Source organism: Musca autumnalis, unplaced genomic scaffold (genome assembly GCF_047663935.1).
Source record: "Musca autumnalis isolate F117 unplaced genomic scaffold, ASM4766393v1 scaffold_4, whole genome shotgun sequence".
Lineage (NCBI taxonomy): Eukaryota > Metazoa > Arthropoda > Insecta > Diptera > Muscidae > Musca > Musca autumnalis.
This window is the reverse complement of record NW_027411977.1, coordinates 94,987,187-95,007,982: the sequence shown is the minus strand read 5'-3', so window position 1 is coordinate 95,007,982 and position 20,796 is coordinate 94,987,187. Positions and strand designations below refer to the sequence as shown.

General features: G+C 37.0%; 1 protein-coding gene across 5 annotated transcripts in view; it reads left to right on the top strand.

Moving 5' to 3' along the window:
* ImpL2 (Ecdysone-inducible gene L2) overlaps positions 1-20,796 on the top strand; it is a 115,673-nt gene that overhangs the window by 77,512 nt on the left and 17,365 nt on the right. Inside the window, exons 1-2 of one of the 5 annotated variants that reach the window (XM_073983423.1) lie at positions 15,281-15,336; positions 15,577-15,676. The exons of 1 other annotated variant lie outside the window; for it this stretch is intronic. The gene's annotated coding sequence lies outside the window, so the exon portion shown is untranslated. Of the gene's footprint in view, positions 1-15,236; positions 15,337-15,424; positions 15,677-20,796 lie in introns of those variants that run through there. 3 more of the 5 variants (XM_073983421.1, XM_073983425.1, XM_073983422.1) reach the window with 3 other exon arrangements.

Here is a 20,796-nt window from a genome sequence, read left to right as displayed (position 1 = left end):
AATTGCAAATTATTGCAAAAAAAGTCGACGCAGAACACTAATTGGCGTCTGGCGCAACTTCCTTATACAATTTAGAAATTGTGGATGGACGGAGAAATGTCGGGTGAACAAAAAAAAAACATTGTGATTTATTAAAGCGTTTGCAATAAAATATACTTTCTATCAAAAGTTCGTTTTCTGGCGTTTCTCTTCTATTGAAGAAAGTAATGTTGTAGTTTACAGACATACCCCTCGTTAGGCGATTTTTGTTAAAATTTCAAACATGTTGTATCAGTCCAAAATATAAAAATGATGCGAGTATTGCACGTTTAGAAAATATTCACACGGTGGAAGCAATACCTCATAACAAGAGAGAAAAATAGACATATGTATTTAAATGTACGCCGTTCAATTAATCGGCTTATCCTTTCGAAAACAAGTTAAAATTTTACATTTTTCATTTGTTCTATAAAGCCAAAGGGGCGATCTGTATGCATACATATGTACGATCAATATACATACATACATATGTATGTTTGCCATATCCGTTGAGTGTCTTCGTTCATCATTCATTAATGTCATGATGCCGGTGTTGCACAATATTAAACTAGGGTACAAAGACAAATGCCTGATGCACCGCCACCACCAACAACCACCACTGATCATTTTAAAAAGCTGTTTTACGAGAAAAAGTCATTCATCTGAAAATGATCATAGAGCAAGGTTTTCCGTTGACACGACACGTAATAATTATACAAGTATTAACAACTTTGAGAAAAACCCGGGGAAGGACATAAACTCTATAAATGAGGGCCCCGTTTTGCAATAATAATAATACAAGCAAATTGTTCATATGGAAGAACGTATTACAAGGCAAAACACATCCGCCTTGCTAGCGCAAAGTCATGAGTACAACCCTCCGGAAACACAACATCAAAACATATTCAGCATAAATCTCACAGCGTTATATTTGCAACATTTCCTGAATATTTCAGACATAAAAAATTATCTTCGTGTGGTCTCGTAGCATGTTCTATCGGATTTAGTGATAAGATCCATCCATTAATCTACAAATAAATATAATCGGGTTGCAATCTTTGATATGAGGGACGACGACTTGGAACGTTTAACCCTAATATTTTCGATCATCATAAAATGTAACGATCATTTGGGTAATTTCCAGGTCGGGTATTTAAAACTTACAAATCTTTTATAATGTACTATACAAATTTTTAAGGCGATGTAGGGAATGAAATTTACCAAGAAACCGTTCTGACTGGTAAGTGGACATTGACATTGGCGTAGACTATACCGACAAATAAAGAGGGGAAAATTGAATACCCCCAATGAAGATTAAAACCCAAATTTCAGCCATTTCGGTGGAATCTAGAAGCAAAAAACTTCAAAATACCGAAAATCGGAAGGCACACTTCTATGGGGGCAATTCGAAGGCGTTGACCAACCTACAAATTTACAGGTGGAAAGTTTTGCACCCCCTACGAAGACTAAATACCAAATTTCAGCCATTTCGGTGGAATATTGAGGCCATAAACTTAAAAATACCGAAAAAATAGATGTGCCGTTCAATGGAGACTATATGAAGGCGTGGACCTACACCGACAAATTTCATATGGAACGTTTAAAACCCAAAAATGAAGACCAAATACCAAATTTCAGCCATTTAGGAGGAATATTGAGGCTATAACCTTCAAAATACCGAAAATCGGGAGTTACCCTTGTATGTGGGCTATATGAAGGGGTGGACCTTTACCGACAAATTTCATATGGAAAGTTTTATTCTCCAAATGAAGACTGAAACCCACATTTCAGCCATTTCAGAGGAATATTGAGGCTATAACCTTCAAAATACCGAAAATCGGGAGAAAATGGGGGCTACATGAAGGTGTGGGTCTATACCGACAAAATACGGGGGAAAAGTTTTCTACCCCCAACGAAGACTAAGTACCAAATTTCAGACTTCAAAATACCGGAAATTGGTTGGTGCCGTTCTATGGGGCCTATATCAAAACGTGGACCGATATAGTCCATTTGCAATACCAAACATCCTAAGAGTAATAGAAAATTCTATACCAAATTATAAAGCTCTATCTTAAAAATTGCGTGCTGTATCTTGATTTTAACAGACGGACGGACAATGTTATATCGACTTAGAATTTTACCAGGATCAAGAATATGTGTACTTTATAGGGTCTCCGAAGAATATTTCGATGTGTTACAAACGGAATGACAAATTTGATTTTAACCTCCATATTATGGTTGAGGGTATAATATACCCAGCAAAATGTTCGATACCAAAGATGCCATTCAATCATGGGTGCAAGTGATCTGGCATGCCATCTTTTAAGCATCTTCATCGATGAATTTTATATGAGCGTGGACCCCAAAAGATGCTATTCATTTTTGGATCCAACACCAATGCTTTGACATGTCATATTCACCAATGATTTGGCATGTCATTTCCACCAATGATTTGGCATGTCATTTTCACCAACCCTTGACAATGACATTATCATTACGACGAGAGTTTTAACATCGTTGGTTTTGATTTCGAGTCTCCGACAACATCAAGCCTCTTGTAAATAATTAATCTTATATATGGGGAATTCCAAGTGAAATCGGACAGTTCGGAGAAAAGTAATTTTTGATTTCAATTGTTTTTGGTTCAATTAATGCTCCTAGCCAACAGAACATTTTAGTATATTTTAAAATTTTTTTTTGACCAACGGTACAGAGATATCGCCTATTGAAATTATCACATTTTTAAAGAACTATGTCCAAATAAATACTCATAACTTCTTTAATATTGGTCCAAATGGGACCATCTTTTTTTTGAATTGTTTGCTTTTTCATCAGCTATCGAAATAAATACTTAAAAGAGAAATGCACAGTGGGCTTCAATGCAATTTTCGGGATTTAATATTTAAAATCAATTTTTAAATATGATTGTACCCTTCGATTTTTTCAAAAAAATTATATGTTAAACTACGTTCAATTACAAAAATTTTAAGCTCTAAATCGTAATGGGATGCGAATAAATACAATTTTTTCTGAATTTTTTAAAATTTGTCAATTTAATTTTTCCTTTATACCTTTGTCTAAAATGTATTATTTTATTAAAAAAATTAAAAGTTTCATTTATAAATATTTGTTTTGATTTTATATTTATGAATTTATCTCAAACATCTTAAAAACTGCGTCATTTTTCGATTTTGAAAATGCATCAGCGAAAATTCCATTAAAGCCCACTGTGCATTTTTTTTCTATTTTTTATGATAAATATATAACATATAATGATAAATGTGTACTCTTAGCTTCAAAAATACAGGAAATACAAATTTTGGACAAAGGTATTAAGGAAAAATTGTATCGACAAATTTTAAAAAATTCAGAAAAAATAGTATTTATTCGCATCACATTACGATTTAGAGCTTAAAATTTTTGTAATTGAACGTAGTTTAACATATAATTTTTTTGAAAAAATCGAAGGGTACAATCATATTTAAAAATTGATTTTAAATATTAAATCCCGAAAATTGCATTGAAGCCCACTGTGCATTTCTCTTTTAAGTATTTCTTTCGATAGCTGATGAAAAAACAAACAATTCAAAAAAAAGATGGTCCCATTTGGACCAATATTAAAGAAGTTATGAGTATTTATTTGGACATAGTTCTTTAAAAATGTGATAATTTCAATAGGCGATATCTCTGTACCGTTGGTCAAAAAAAAAATTTTAAAATATACTAAAATGTTCTGTTGGCTAGGAGCATTAATTGAACCAAAAACAATTGAAATCAAAAATTACTTTTCTCCGAACTGTCCGATTTCACTTGGAATTCCCCATATGTATTTAGAAAAATTTATATAAATAAAAACACAAAATTCATCTCTATTGGATCGATGGAATGGGTTCAAATGTTGATGAAAAGATCGGATCTTTCACGACTTCGTTTGAACCAATGCAAAAGATTCCATGAAATCACGTCATCGCATGGAAGCTCTTCCTTCAAATTTTGCTGGGATATTAATAAATTTGACGATTCTCACTGAGAATGATCTGCGAATATGCACCTGGAATGTTTGCATTCTTTATAGAGAAGGTGCAGTTTACGAAATGGCAGATGTACTGGAAAAATATAAGGCCGATATTACTACCATACAGGAAATACGACGGGTTGGGAAATGCGTCACAACAACACCTAAAGGTGATGGCACTTTCTATAGGCGCCATCACACAAAGCATAATTTTGGATGCGTGTTTGTAGTTGGTACGAAGTTAAAACATCTGGTCTCCAGCTTTACCCCAGTGAATGAAAGACTTTCTACAATATCACACCAAAAATATATTTTACGAGAGCTTAGAAGAAACATGTGGCCGTTGTTCCGCCCATGACATTAACATTATTCTAGGCGATTTTTATGCCAAAATTGGAAAGGAGAATATCTTTGGGCCCAACAGTCGGGAAATTCAGTCTCCGCAGTGAAACGTCTAACAATGGATTGTGACTGATTGATATATATGGTAGTTAGCAGTACCAGATTTAAACATTCCGACATTCATAAGAGCCCCCAAGTCTGGATACCATGACTTACATATAAGAAATAAAATTGATCACGTTGTGATAGATGGAAGACATTCATAGATCGTGTTGATGTACGATCGTTCCGAGGAGCAAACATTGACTCGGATGTCCACCTTGTTACAACAAAAGTACGTAGCCGTACAAACGTAGCAAATAAAGTACAAACAGACCAACACGGAAGTTGGACATCGGTAACCTGCAATCACAAGAGATAGCCACAGCATATTCACTCATCTGACCTAAATGCTCAATCAAAGCACTCTTCGTACCGATAACATATCAGCACAGAGGCAAAGTATTGTCCACTCCATGCAAAAAGCCGCAAAATCAATACTTGGATACCAGAGACCTCCACCGAGGAACCCATGGTACCAGGAGTGTCGTGCTGCTACCGAAGTAATGGAAAAGCGGAAGTGTGAAAAATCGATGAAGATACTACAGACACAATCCCAGAAGATGGTGTTCAGTGTATACCGCCCGGCAAACATAAGGTAAATATAGCAATAAACTGGGTGAAGAATAGTAAGGAGTTGATGGCTTACCAGCCGAGCTGTTCAAAACCGGAGACGACTGATAGGGTGTATGCTGATAAAGAGTATGCATCAGCTAGTTAGCACCATCTGGCATAAAGGACACGTACCCGAAGATTGGAACCTGAGCATCCATCCCTATTGCTTATAAGATAGTGTCAGAGATATTGTGTGAACGACTAAAGCCTATGGTCAACGATATAATTGGGCCACACCAATGTGGCATTAGACCTGGCTAATCTTTAACACCCTTGTGAAAATTCCCAAGACATGCAGATCAGCAATTACCATATTTTTGTTGATTAGAAAGCAGCCCCTAACGTTCAAGTCATGTATGAATTTGGAATGACTTTAACTAAAACCCGGTCCTCAGCTAAAGTAGGAAAGAACCTCTTCTAACAGTTCCGTAGCAAAAGAGGTTTCAGACAAGGAGACAGCCTTTCGTGTAACCTATTCAAGATTCTACTTAAATCAAAAGAGAATCTGCTAGAGTGGGTCAGGCAATAAAGGCGACAAGACTAAGTTAAAGGTATCAACGCGAAATGCCTCCACAGAACTCGGACCAACAGTGTAAGTTATAATTTTGAGGTAGTTAAAAACTTTGTCTACCTCGGCACCGCCATAAATACAACAAACAATGTCAGTTGTGAAATAAGAAAAAGAATAGTATTGGCCAGCAGATACTAATGTGGCTTAGTAAGCATTTTGACAAGTAAAAACGTTTGGACGAAATCGGGGGAAACCGATTCGAGGTTTATCTTACGTAATACCCAGTTTAGTTGGTGCCATCAGGCTTTTTTGAGCTTTTGTGCCATTATCTCAGGATGTATGGATTTGTCCCGAAAAAACATTGCGACGTCCTTACAGGGTCCGCAAGAAGAACTTGTTGCAAAAAATTCAAAAGGATTCGAGAAGAGCTGTCTCCCCTACTTTTTCCAAATATTGTGTGCCTGAAATTAATATTACCATATGACATATGCAAACTTATGACCGATTCGATTACTCCCTTCGAGAGTTATCGCCCGCAACATTTTAGCGAAAATTGTTTAACTTTTGTGGGGAGGCACCGAAAGGAGTATATATGGCCTATCTTCGAACTTAAAATAAGTTTGTGCAAAATATTAGTATTAGCATCGTGCGTACCAGTCAGACAGATAGACAGAAGGACGGACAGATTTCGTCCAAACATACTTGGGGTCTAAAACCATTATTTCGATGAGGCATAATTTTGGTCGTACGTTTAGCTTAAAATAAAGCCACATCTCGTCAAACAAAAATAAAACCCGTGCTAATGTATGGTGCAGAAGTCTGGGTAATTACACAAGCCGATAAGACAGTGCTTGGTGTAATTGAGAGAAAAATTCTTCGAATGATCTACGGGTCAATATGCATTGGCGGTATCAATGTCGTATGGACCACAAGCTGTATCTGCTATAAACGACATCAGTACAGTTAAACGTATTCAGATATAACGATTTAGTTGGCTAGGCCATGTCTTAAGAATGAGCGATTATCAAACCGCTATAATGGTGTATAAATACGGGTGGTACACTCAAAACTGGAAAGCCAAAGCTTCGATGGAGTAAAAAAGCGGAAGAGGAGATCAATTAACACGGTATTCCAAATTGGAGAATTAAAGAAACAAAAATATAGGAATATAAATCGTTTCTTAGTTCGGCTTATAGGACCAATATTCTGTAGAGAACCAGCTAAGTACACCAAATTTGTAACTTCACACAATTAATATCTTTTCTATAGTTTCTTAAGGCCCCTTTATCTTTCTGTTCATTGATCGGTTGTATTCACATGTTCATTCATACATACAAACAAACATATATATGTATGAATATATAGTACCACAACTACGTCGCCGAATGCCACATTGTCTGCCAGAGTTGAATAGCAAATGATTTTTTTTTAATGAAATTTGTTGGCGTGACTAGACGTAGCTGCTCTAAACAGCATTCAGTGGTGAACCAACAACAACAACAACAAGAAACATGAAAAACTACAGCAAACCGAACAATTATCGTGTACAATATTTATCGTGCAAATAACAAAACTAGATTTTTTTTACTCTTAGCCCCTCTCAGATGATGCACGATATTCATCAGAGGAAAATGCCGACATCCATCCGTGTCATGAAATTGTGCATAGATGTATGTGTACATGCATACATATGTATGTATGTTTCTAGGACTTAATGATCAGTGAAAAAACGGTTATTAAATTTGCATTCAATTTTTTATTTTTTTACATACATATAGGTGGTTCGAAATAGAGTTGATATTTGTCACATAACTTTTACATTTTTCCTATTTTGGATAGTTCTTTTACATTTTTCCTATTTTGGATAGTTGAGTTAACTCTGTAGCTTGTTTACATTACTTACTTACTTACTTAGCTGGCCTTTTACAGAACATTTGTTCTATAAGCCGAACTAAGAAAAAATCTCCAATCCTCTCTGTTTGCTGCTGTATTTTCCCAATCTGGGATATGTAGCTTTACATTACTTTGTAATGGGTTATTTAGCTGCTGATATTTACTGCTTAAACTATGTAGTTGTGATGTGGTTGGATACAACTGGTTCGACTTGTATACAGCTCCATCGAACAGTGGGAAAACATACAGATCTAGCGTGCAGAAAGTCAAAACCTGGACTAGATCTTTCTACATGAGACATTAGTACAGTATTAAACTAGAGTGTTGACTGTACTTAACGGCGTACATATGTATATAATAATTGGAATTAATTGGTCAGAACGGAATAACAGTATCTCTAACATAGATATTTTTGGTAGTGTTCACGATGATGTTTTTAAGTTGTAAAATTGTGATGGACGTGTGCAGTCTGTGAATAATTTATTGTCGAATCTTTTGTATTTTTGATTTATCGTAAAAGTATTTAATTTAATTAAATAGTTTTATAAACCATACGTTATGTTAATTTAGATGTTATGAGCTAATTATATGTAACTTCCATTTTTCCATTACTGCATTTTTATGGAAAAATTCCAATATGGCACAGGATGCTTTTTAATGTTTGGTCCAAATTAAATTGCGATTCCAGGGAAAATTTAAGAAAATAGAAATTAAAAATGTCCGTCCTAAGGTTCCTAGGAAAAGGGGGAATTACGCAAATCAACGTAGTAAAGCGTCCCCAAATAAACTGCTAACGCAAGTTTTTATTACTTAACAAGTAAAAAAGTATAAGTCGGCCTTGCCGACAGAGATATACCCTCAGCCTGTACAAATTGAAACACTTTTTTCACAAAAAACTTATGTATTTAGGGGGTTTCAAAATTTTGGTCTCGTATGAACCGACAAAAATGTTGATTAGGATTAAAGTTCAAAAATTTTGCTGAAAAGGTATTTAAAGGAATGGACCGACATAGACCATGGGGGTGCCATAGGGGGTTTGTACACCCTTCGGGCTGTTTTTTTAAGAAGTATGGACTTGCCCCTGAAACAACTTTTACCATCGTAATTGAGGCAGCGAATGTAAGTTGCTTCAACAAAAATCAAAGAGATTCAATAGCAGGTCTTAAAGTGAACTTATCTAAAATTTTCTGTGGGAGGTACGGGATGGAGTGGACAAATATAGTCCATATTCGAACCTGATCTATATCTGGTAGATATTATGAGAATGTGTAAAGTATGGACCAAATCGGTCACTCCCATAAAGAGTTATCGTGCCCACAATTTTTCCGAATATTTTTGAACTTTTGTGGGGTAGGTACCTGAAGGAGTGGGCCGATATGGCTTATCTACGAACTTAAACTAAGTTTGGAAACAATATTACGAAGGCCAAATTTTGGCCGGAACCGGCATTTCCGTTCGAGAATTATCTTGCGCTTCCACCCATAAACATGGTGTCATAGGGTTTGTTTTTCAACTTTCAGACTATTTTTTCAGGAAGTATGGACTTGCCCCTGAGGAAACTTGTACCTTCGTATAGGGGACAGCGAATACAAGATGGTACAAAAAAAAAAAACCAAGGCGATTCGAGAGCATGTCCTAAACTGAACTTTTCCGAAATTTTGTGTGGGAGGTACTCGAAGGAGTTTACCGATTGAGTCCATATTGGAACCTCATCTAAGTCTGGTAGAAATTTCATAATGTGCAAAATATGGACCAAATCGGTTGCTCCCTTCAAGAGTTATCGTACGCACAAATTTTACGAACATTTTCGAACTTCTGTGGGGGAGGTACCGGAAGGAGTGGACCGATATAATCCATCTTTGAACTTGAACTAAGTTTGGACAAAATATTTCGAAAGCCAAATTTTGGACCGAATCGGCAGATCCGTTCGAGAGTTATCTTGCGCTCCAACCACTACACACGGTGTCATAGGGTTTTTTGTAACTTTCAGGCTATTTTCTCAGGAAGTATGGACTTGCCCCTAATGAAACTTACAGCGTCGTATAGAGGACAGCGAATACAACTTGCGTAAACAAAAATCAAAGCGATTCGAGACCAGGTCCTAAACTGAACTTTTCCGAAATTTTGTGTGGGAGGTACCCGAAGGAGTGGACCGATTGAGTCCATATTGGAACCTAATCTAAGTTTGGTAGAAATTACACGATGTGCAAAGTATGTACCAAATCGGTTATTCCCTACAAGATTTATCGTGCGCACAAGTTTTGCGACAATTTTTGAACATTTATGGGGGAGGTACCTGAAGGAGTGGACCTATATGGACAAAATATTTCGATACCCAAAATTTGAACCGAATCGATTAATCCGTTCGAGAGTTATCGTGCGCACCAGCCAGCCAGACAGACAGACGGACGGACATTGCTAGATTTACTCAAAATTGTCTGAAACGGATATCGTACAAACATACTTGGGGTCTAAAACCATTATTTCGATGAGGCACATTTTTGCTCGTATCAAAGTGTAAATACCCTCTTTAGCCTAAAGGCTGTGGGTATAAAAAGAGCTGGAAGGGGTGATTATGAAGTCTTATTATAACCCCCACCATAAATTATGTATGTATATTCAGTTGGATGATGTGGCTGCAATTTTAAAAATACCGAATATCTGTCGGTACCGTTCTATGGGGGCTATGTCAAAACGTGGACCTGTACCGATAATTATCTGTCGGAATATTTTGTAACCCAAACGAAGACTAAATACCAAATTTCAGCTACTTCAGTTGGATAATGTGGCTAAAAAGTTAAAAAATACTAAAATCGGGCGGTACCATTCTATGGGGGCTATATCAAAACGTGGACCTTTTCCGACAATTCTCTGTCGATATATTTTATACCGCCAACTGAGGCTAAATGGCAAATTTTAGCCATTACATAAGGGTAATGTGGCAGAAATCATTAAAATACCGAAAATCGGGAGGTACCGTTTATAGGAGCATTCCAAGAATATTAATATATCAATATCAACAAATGAAGTAAAGTTGTCAATATAAAGCTATTATTTCCTAAATTACTGATAAACACACAATAAATCTTTGACTTTTACTATCTGCACGCTAGAGCTATATTTTTTCCCACTGTGCATCGGTCCTGTGACTGTGAGGATGGTGAAGGTTAAGCAAGTATTTGTCACAGTTGATGATTCACTAGACCCACGACGTCACTGGTGTCCGCTTTCTCGGCATTAGCTGGCGTCAAGGCTCACACTGGCTCCTGAACTCTACGATATAATCTAAATAGCGGACATATCTAATGATGTTTAGGTCCATGACTGCTCTTGAACAAAATATCTGAACGTTTTTTAATTTTTTTCTAACCCACGGGGGTTCGTAAAAGGAATATTGGGCACTTTCTTCTTGTCTTCTGGCCCACAACGGTTTTGGAATGGAATATCAGTAACGTGATTATGATATTCAGCACCACGACGGCTCTTAAACGGAATATTGGTCACTTTCTTACGTTACTCAGCCCCACGACGGATCTTGAACAAATTATCGGTCAAAGTCTGCAGTTCTTGAACGAAATATCGCTAATTTTCTAATTATATTCTGGTGTACGAGGCATATTGCGCAGTATATTGGACACTTTCTTCTTGTGCTTGGATCTACAAAGGATTTTAAACAGAGTATCGGTTACTTTCTGCTGATGATGTTCAGGCTTACGAGGGAATTTGAACCAAATATCTGCCCCTTTCCAAAATTTTTCTTGGCTACAAGGTCCCTTCACCGGGTTTCTTTATTAAAATCAAACAAATTGTTTAACAAATTAATATATAATACATATGTGTGTTCTATGACTTATTTAAGAACCTGTTATATATTTTTTTTAATCAAGTACTCATTTATATATCCACATACATAGGTTTTCATGTACCTACATCTGTATACACATTTTGTATCACTTGTATCACATTAACAATATTTTACAACAAGTGCTTGTTCGGCTGTCTGACTACCTCACGGCATGTCTGGTTGTCTGGCAAATATCATTTGTTCGCCACATATCAAACCATCTCTCCATCTACCTACCTACATACCTACCCTATCGTCTAACCACTACCCTACCAAAAAAATAATCATTCAACAGAATTTTGTGAGAATCTCTTCTTATCCGTATAACAAAAACCCAATCCAACAAAAACTGACAACGAGTCAAGCAAACCAACCCACAGAACCAACCGTATCGTCACCGTAGACACAGTGGCAACAGCACAAACGACGACGACGACGACGATCAGCTATTGCTAAATAAGTGAATCCAAAGATCAAGATTTATTGTACGGAGGTACGAGTATGTATGTGTGTAGTTATATACGAATGTATGTATGTATTTTGGTAGTAACCAGCTCGTGTGATGATTGATGGACCTCGACAATCAGAAACGACGACGATGAGATAAACCGCAGCGACACAGTCAAGAAACACGAATGACTTCGATTTTTATTCGTAACATTTGTCGGACTAACGTTTTTTTCTAAGGCCTTTTTCGCTAGGCCTTTAAAGTTTCGGTATTTAATTTGAAGTGGAAGAAAGTTATGTTTGGATGAAATCATGGAAGTAATGACGAGATTTAGGAGGAATAAAACAAAGAAGTTACGAAGTGGGGGACTCTCTTACACCGGCGAGATTCGCCGAGCATTGTCAAGTACGTACGGTGGATGGGTTGATATCACTTATTTAAGAAACCTTTAGGAGGTCAGAAAACCGTTATGAGGTCTTCCATTTCCAGAAACCCTATTGAATACTTTCTATATACAGAAAACCTTTAGAAAGTCTTCTATATTTAGATAAACTTTAGGAGGTCTTCTATTTATTAAAAATCCTTAGGAGATTTTCTATCTATAGAAGGCCTTAAGAACTTCGTCTCTCTATAAAAGACCTTAAGGACGTCTTCTATCTATAGAAGATCTTAAGGACGTATAACTAAGACGGCCTTTAGGAAGTCTGCTAGCTATGCATGACCGTTAGGAGGAAATTTACCTGTAGAAGACTTTTTGGTGGTCTTCCATCTGTTACAGACTTTTAGGAAGTTTTCTGTCTATAAAAGAAAGACCCGCAGGAGATCTTCTATCTGTAGAAGACTTGCGGGAAGTCTTCTATCTATAGAAGACATTTAGGAAGTCCACTATCTAAAGAACACCTGTAGAAAGTTTTCTGTTTATAGACGACTTTAGGAGGTCTTTTATCTACAGAAGACCTTTAAGAGGTCTCCTATCTTTAGAAGGTCTTATGTCTATAGAAGACCTTTAGGAGCTCTTCTATCCAAAGAAGACCTTAAGGGCGTCTAACTATAGAAGACCTTTAGGAAGTCAGCTAGCTATTGATGACGATTAGGAGGACTTTTACCTGTAGAAGACTTTTTGGTGGTCTTCCATCTGCTAAAAACTTTTAGGAAGTTTTCTGCCTATAAAAAAAGACCCGCAGGAGATCTTCTATCTGTAGAAGACTTGCGGGAAGTCTTCTATCTATAGAAGACATTTAGGAAGCCCACTATCTAAAGAACACCTGTAGAATGTTTTCTGTTTATAGACGACTTTAGGAGGTCTTCTATCTAAAGAAGACCTTAAGGACGTCTAACTATAGAAGACCTTTAGGAAGTCTGCTAGCTATGGATGACCGTTAGGAGGACTTTTACCTGTAGAAGACTTTTTGCTGAACTTCCATCTGTTACAAAACTTTTAGGAAGTTTTCTATCTATAGAAGAAAGACCCGCAGGAGATCTTCTATCTATAGAAGACCTGTAGGAGGTCTTTTATCTATAGAAGACTTTTAGGAGGTCTCCTATATATGGAAGACCTGTAGGAGGTCTTCTATCTGTAGAAGACCTTTAAGAGGTCTTCTATGTTTAGAAGACCTTTAAGAGGTCTTCTATCTATAGAAAACCTTTAGGAGGTCTTCTATCTATATAAGACCTACTAGAGGTCTTCTATCTATAGAAGACCTGTAGGAGGTCTTCTATGTATAGAATACCTGTAGGAGGTCTTCTATGTATAGAATACCTGTAGGCGGTCGTCTATGTATAGAAGACCTGTAGGCGGTCTTCTATGTATAGAAGACCTGTAGGCGGTCTTCTATGTATAGAAGACCTGTAGGCGGTCTTCTATGTATAGAAGACTTGTGGGCGGTCTTCTATGTATAGAAGACCTGTAGGCGGCCTTCTATCTATAGAAGGCGTGTAGGAGGATTTCTATCTATTGAAGACCTGTAGGTGATCTTCTATCTATAGAAGGTTTTCTATATGTAGAAGACCTGTAGGAGATAGGAGGTCTTCTATGTATAGACGACCTGTTGGAGGTCTTCTACCCATAGAAGACCTTTAGGAGGTCTTCTAGCTATAGAAGAGCAGTACGAGATCTTCTATCTATAGAAGGTCTTCTATATCTAGAAAACCTGTAGGAGGTCTTCTATATGTAGAAGACCTGTAGGAGGTATTCTATCCATAGAAGATCTTTAGGATGTCTTCTATCTGTAGAACACTTGTAGGAAGTTTTCTATCTGTAGAATACCATTGGGGGGGGGGGGGGGTTGGATCTTTTATCTTTAGGAGGCCTGTATGAGGTCTCCTATCTATAGAAGACCTCTAGGAGGTCTTCTATCCATAGAAGACATGTAGGAGATCTTCTATATATAAAAGGTCTTCTATCTGTAAAAGACCTGTAGGAGGTATTTTATTTAAAGAAGATATTTATGAGATCTTCTGTCTATAGAAGACCTGTAGGAGGTCTTCTATCTATAGAAGACTTGTAGGAAGTTTTCTGTCTATAGATGACTTTTGGAGGCCTTCTATCTGTAGAAGACCTTTGGCAGATCGTCTACAGATAGAAGACCTCTTAAAGGTCTTCTATGGATAGGAGACCTCCTAAAGGTATTCTATGGATAGGAGACCTCATAGAAATCTTCTATAGATAAAACACCTCCTAAAGGTCTTCTATAGATAGAAGACATCCTATATATAGACGGAAAACTTTAGGAGACCTTTAGGAGGTCTTCTATCTTTAGAAGACCTCTAGGAGGTCTCGTATCTATAGAAGACCTTTAAGAAGTCTGCTATCTATAAAAGATTTTTAGAAGGTTATCTATCTGTAAAAGACCTTTAGAATGTCATCTATCTATAGACGACATGGATGAGATATTCTATGTATTGTGTACTTAAGGTCTTCACTCTGTAGAAGATCTTCAGGAGCTACTTTATTTATAGAAGATCTTTTGGAGTTCTTCTATCTATAGAACACCATAAGGAGGTCTTCTATCAGTAGAAGCCCTTTATGAGATAGATCTCTATCTATAAAAGACCTTGAGGAGGTATATTGAAGACCTTTAGAAGATTTCTATCAATTCTACCAGGAACACAGTTACATATATTAAAAATGGCAACTCATTCAATACTCTTTGAGAGCCTTTCGTTCCATTTTTCATTAAATTTTAAAAGGCCCCCTCCACTCAATTTCTTAAATTTGTCAAATACGCTTTGGACAATTAAAAAAAGGAGGCCCGCGGAAGATTATTAACACTTGATTGGAATCAAATTAAAATTTCATTCGAAGATCGTTGAAGCCAGCAAATGAATCTTTCTCATTTGTCAATGTAATGGAACCCCTTACCGGTATGACACAGCGCACACAACCGCACACACACACTCACTCACTAACTCACCTGAACATCCAAGTTTGCAGCAGCAAATAGCTCGATTGTGTGGCTAATAAAAGTTAAATGCGATTTCCTTTTGATTCGCATTTATAGTTCTTAACGTCTTTCCGGCTGTACGCGGCTGTATTAAATATTATCGCACCGGTAGTTGTCTTTATTATTTTTTTAAATATATTTTTGCAAAGTCGAAAAAATACTCTTTATTTAAATGCATGTTGTTAAAATTATTTTTTTAGAATATTAAATAAATTAGAAGAAGATTCGAGGGAAATTAGTCATAGGAATAAAAATCTAAAAAATTCAATTTTTAAATTAAATTATTTAATTTTTTTAAATATGTAAATCACTGAAAATTATAATATTATTGAAATAAATTAAATGAAGTGATGCCAAAATAAAATATTTTTACATGTGAATTGCTATACAAAACATTGATCAAGTGATCTTAATAATTAACAAATTTTAAACTGCATATTTATGTGTGGTAAGTGAAATATTAATAACAAATTGTACTTATTTATTGACATTATGCCGGTAAAATTTTTTGAGAGATGGGAGTATTCATAAGTAGCATTGCATAAAAATTCGTATTTAATTATGTCCCGGTCTACACTAGAGTGATTTATCCGTTCTTAGTTCAAGCTCTATACCAAAGTAATTTTTTGAAATTGCTGTAATGGGGAATCGTTGTAGTGTAGAACGGGATTTTGAAAAAATTGTAATATTCAAATGATAGTACAATTACGAGAATGAGGTCTTCAAAGTAAGACTCGCTGCAAATCACCCAGGAGTGGATTGATGTTTGAATTTTAATAAATATTCATGTCTTAAATTTTTTGTAGCTGCGAATAACATTTCCACTTTTCGCTTTATATAGTAAAACTATATAATTCACAGTAATTTGTTGTTTAATGTTGCAAAGTAAACCGTTTTATCTTCCAATTGTGATACCTTTTTACAAGAACCGCAGTGATATCTACATTTACATCGTAGTTATTGTTGTGTTGTTAACAATTTGACAAATTTAAATGTAAAAAATGTATATTATATATATATTTAATAAAATTAAGGGGTCGATTATCGATAGCAATTATCGTTTAGTGGAGTTGTCAGTTGTCAAAATTACTTTATGTATGGCAACCTTCAACTGAAGTTGCGAATCTCAGTTGACGAACCGGCTATTTTTCAGCAACCAGTTATTTTCAGTTGCAGTGTATATTTTTGAAGTAACAAGAAGTAAAATTGAAAGTAAAAAAACATTTTCTTAACAATTGTTGATTATTTGCATGATTAATTAATTTTGTGTATCAAAAATATGGTGAAAATAACAATAAAACAACAGTTTGAAATATTAATTGATAAATTGAGTGCAAATCCAATGTGCACATGGGTTGCATCTATACAGCCGACAACACCAGGAAATTTCGTTTTTGAATAAAAATGATTTTTGTTTTGTCTTTTTTCTTCCTCCGACAATTTCGAAAGGATCCAATATTGACACAATTTGTCCTCTATCAAGTGAACAACTTCCTTCAATACGTTCGACAATATAGATTGAGCCATGCAATTGTTGTAATCATTGTCATGGGACTTTTGGAAACTTCCCTTCGCAAAAAATCTCAACGCAGCGCACACTTTTAAAAGTGGGGGTATTTCTGTTGATCTGCAACTTACTTTGAAGTCATCCTTTTTCGTTCCCACAATGTATACTACGGCATCCTTTTCAATCGAAAATACGCCTTTAACCTAAAATAATTTACTTATTATACAGATCTTTCCAACATGAGCTTCAACTTACAGTGCAGATGGCAATTCCAATGGATTCGACTTGTCCCTCAAATTTCTTCTAATAGATGTCATGTCCTGTACATTTCTTCATCATCACTTATCATTTTAAAATTGTTTATTCACTAGTTTGAAAAAAAAAAAAACACTGATCGATAACACGTTTATCGACAACCCAATTGGGTTTACATCAATAATACAACATTTCTTCTCAGTTGTGCTGACAACTGACAACGCAACTCAAGTTTAGTGGCAATGCAAAATCGACGCCTAAATATCGGATAAACAAGTAAAAAAGTGTCAGTCGGCTTTGCCGACAGTGATATACCCTCAGCCAATGTGAATTGAAACTTTCATCTAAGGGCAGATCGAATGTATTTAGGGTCTCTTCAGAATTTTGTGGCCCTTTTGGAAAATTTGAACTTGCCGGCTAAAATGTGGATTAGGAATTAACACAGATTTTGAACTTTTGTGGGGGAGGTACCCTTAGGGATGACCGATATGTCAAATTTTGACTAAATATTAGGAGGTAGAAAGTTTGGACCAAATTCGTTGCACCATTCAAATGATATCGTCGTATTTTAGTGACATTTTTTAAATATTGGGGAGAAGTACCGATGTTGGGGACCGGTATTGCCCCATGAAACTAAGTATGGATAAAATGTGACGAAGACCAAATGTTGCACTAAATCGGTAGAACAGTTCGAGAGCCACATATGGTGACATTGGGTTTTTTTGTGTCATAGAGGTTTTTTACACCTTTCGGGCTGTTTTCTCAGGAAGTATGGACTTGCCCCGTGATGAAAGTGATTCAAGAGCAGGTCCTAAATTGAACTTTTCCAAGCAAAGTCTCGAAAACCTAAAAAACCCTAAAAATGACAACTTGAATCGCGTTTTATTTAAAAAGCGCCCCGGCGATTTTTTGGTTTATTGATATTTCTTATCTATGAACATTGTAAAATATATGATAATCGGTCCATTCATTTTCAACAAAAAGTTAACAAAAAATTAACTAAGGAAGCTCAAGATGTGCCATTTCATATGAACAAATTTAATAAAAAGATTGGTAGTTTTCTTCGAATAAAAAACTTTTGGCTGCACTGCAGGGGCTTACCTGATAACTTACTTACTTAGCTGGCCCATTACAGAACATTTCTTCCATAGACCGAACTAAGAAAAGATCTCCAATTCTCTCTGTTTTTCGCTTCGTATTCTGGAATACCGCGACTTGTCATCTCTTCATTCACTTGTTTGTGCCATCTATTCTTTGGCATGCCAATTTTGCGTGCACCGCCATGTGGCATGTATTCATACGCCTTCTTAGCGGGTTCTTCATCGCTCATTCATATGATATGGCCTAGCCAACGCAATCGTTGCATCTCGATACGTTTAACTATATTCATGTCTTTGTATAGCTGATATAGCTCGTGGTTCATACGTCGTCGATATTCACCGTCAACGCGGGCCGATCTTTCGAAGAATTTTCCTCTCAAACACACCAAGCACTGCCTTATCTGCTTGCGCAAGTACCTATGCTTCGGAGCCATACATTAGCACAGGTAGTATCAGCGTTTTGTATAGTGTTATTTTTGTTTGACGAGATGTGGCTTTGTTTTTAAATTGCTTACTTAGACCATAGTAGCATCTGTTGGCCAATACAATTCTTCTTATTTCACAACTGATGTTGTTTGTTGTGTTTATGGCAGTGCCGAGGTAGACGAAGTCTTTAACTACCTCAAAATTATAGGTACAAACTTCCACAGTTGGTCCGAGCTCTATGGACGCTTTGCGCGTCGACACCATAAATTTTCGCCGTTTACCGCCAGACCCACTTTAGCAGATTCTCCTTCGACCTTCATAAAGGTATCAGTTACTTCTTTTACTGATCGGCCCATGATGTCTATATCATCAGCATAAGCAAGGAACATGTGGCTATTGGTGTAGATTGTGCCACTTCGTTTGACGTTTGCCTCTCGTATAACCTTTTCCAGCAGGATGTTGAAGAGATCACACGAAAGGCTGTCTCCTTGTCTGAAAACTCTTTTGGTACCAAACTCTTCGGAGAGGTTCTTTCCTATTTTAACTGAGGACCTCGTGTCAGTTAAAGTCATTTTACAAAGCCGGATGAGCTTTGCGGGGATACCAAATTCAGACATGGCTTGGGATACCTTTGAACGCAGCGGGCTGTCGAAGGCTGCTTTATAATCGACAAAAGGTGGTAGGTGTCGATCTGCATCTCTTGGGTCTACTCCAGGATTTGCCGCAGGGTAAATATCTGGTCAATGGTAGACTTGCCAGGTCTAAAGCCGCATTGGTATGGTCCAATTATCTCGTTGACCATAGGCTTTAGTCGTTCGCACAATATCCTTGACACGATCTTGTAGGCAATAGGGAGTAGACTTATGTCCCTATAGTTAGAGCATACAGTCTTATCTCCCTTCTTGTGGACTGGACAAAGGATGCTCAAGTTCCAATCGTCGGGTACTTGTTCTTCTTGCCAGATGGTGCTAACTAGCTGATGAATACACCTTATCAGCGTATCGCCTCCGGTTTTGAACAGCTCGGCTGGTAAGCCATCGGCTCCTGCTGCCTTATTATTCTTCAGCCGATTTATTGCTGTCTTTTCCTCATCTTGGCTGGGCGGTATACATTCAATACCATCTTCTGGGATTGGGACTGTGGTATCTTCGTCGTCTTCGCTGCTATTGGATACCAACAGATTTGAAAAATGTTCTTTCCATATCCTGAGTACACTATATGTATCAGTTACCAAATTACCTTGCTGGTCTCTACAGGAGCATGTGCCTGTACCAAAGCCATCAGTTTGATGCTTGACTCTTTGGTAGAATTTTCTCTCTCTTTGGTAGAATTTTCGGACTTTATTCTGGCTCCTGTACATCTCGATTTTTTCGCACTCCCGCTTTTCGCACTCACGTTTCTCCTCTCTCCTTTTCTCCCTGTATCTCTCTCGTGTGCTACGCGTTGCTACGGATTGTAAAGTAGCTCTATATGCCGCATTTTTCTCTTCGGTGGCAGCACGACACTCCTGATCATACCATGGATTCCTTGGTGGAGGTCTCTGGTATCCAAGTATGGATTTTGCGGCTGTTTGCATGGAGTGGGCAATGCTTTGCCATTGCGCTGATATGTTATCGGGATGAGGAGTGCTTTGATTAAGCAATTGGGCTAGTTGAGTGGAATATGCTGTGGCTATCTGTTGTGATTGCAGCTTACCGATGTCTAACTTTCGTGTTGTGTGTGTTCGTACTTTATTCGCTACGTTTAACCGGGTGCGTACCTTTTCTACAACAAGGTCCGAATCAATGTTTGCGCCTCGGAACGATCGTACATCCAACACGCTCGATGAATGTCTTTCATCTATCACAACATGATCAATTTGATTACTTGTTCTTTGATCTGGAGACAGCCAGGTGCCCTTATGAATTTCGAGATGATTAAATCTGGTACTGCTAACTACCATGTTTTTTGCAGCTGCAAAGTCTATCAGCCTCATACCATTCATTGTCAGATGTTTCACTGTGGAGACTGACTGTTTGGCCAAAGATGTTCTCCTTTCCAATTTTGGCATTAAAATCGCCTAGAATAATTTTAATGTCATGGGCAGGGCAACGGTCATATGGTTCTTCTAAGCGCTCGTAAAATATATCTTTGGTCTGTTCGTCCTTTTCTTAGGTGGTAGCATGAGCGCAAATAAAGCTGATGTTGAAGAATTTAGCTTTTATTCGAATTGCAGCAAGTCTTTCATTCACTGGAGTGAAGCTGGATACCAGATGTTTTAGTCTCCGACTAACTACAAAT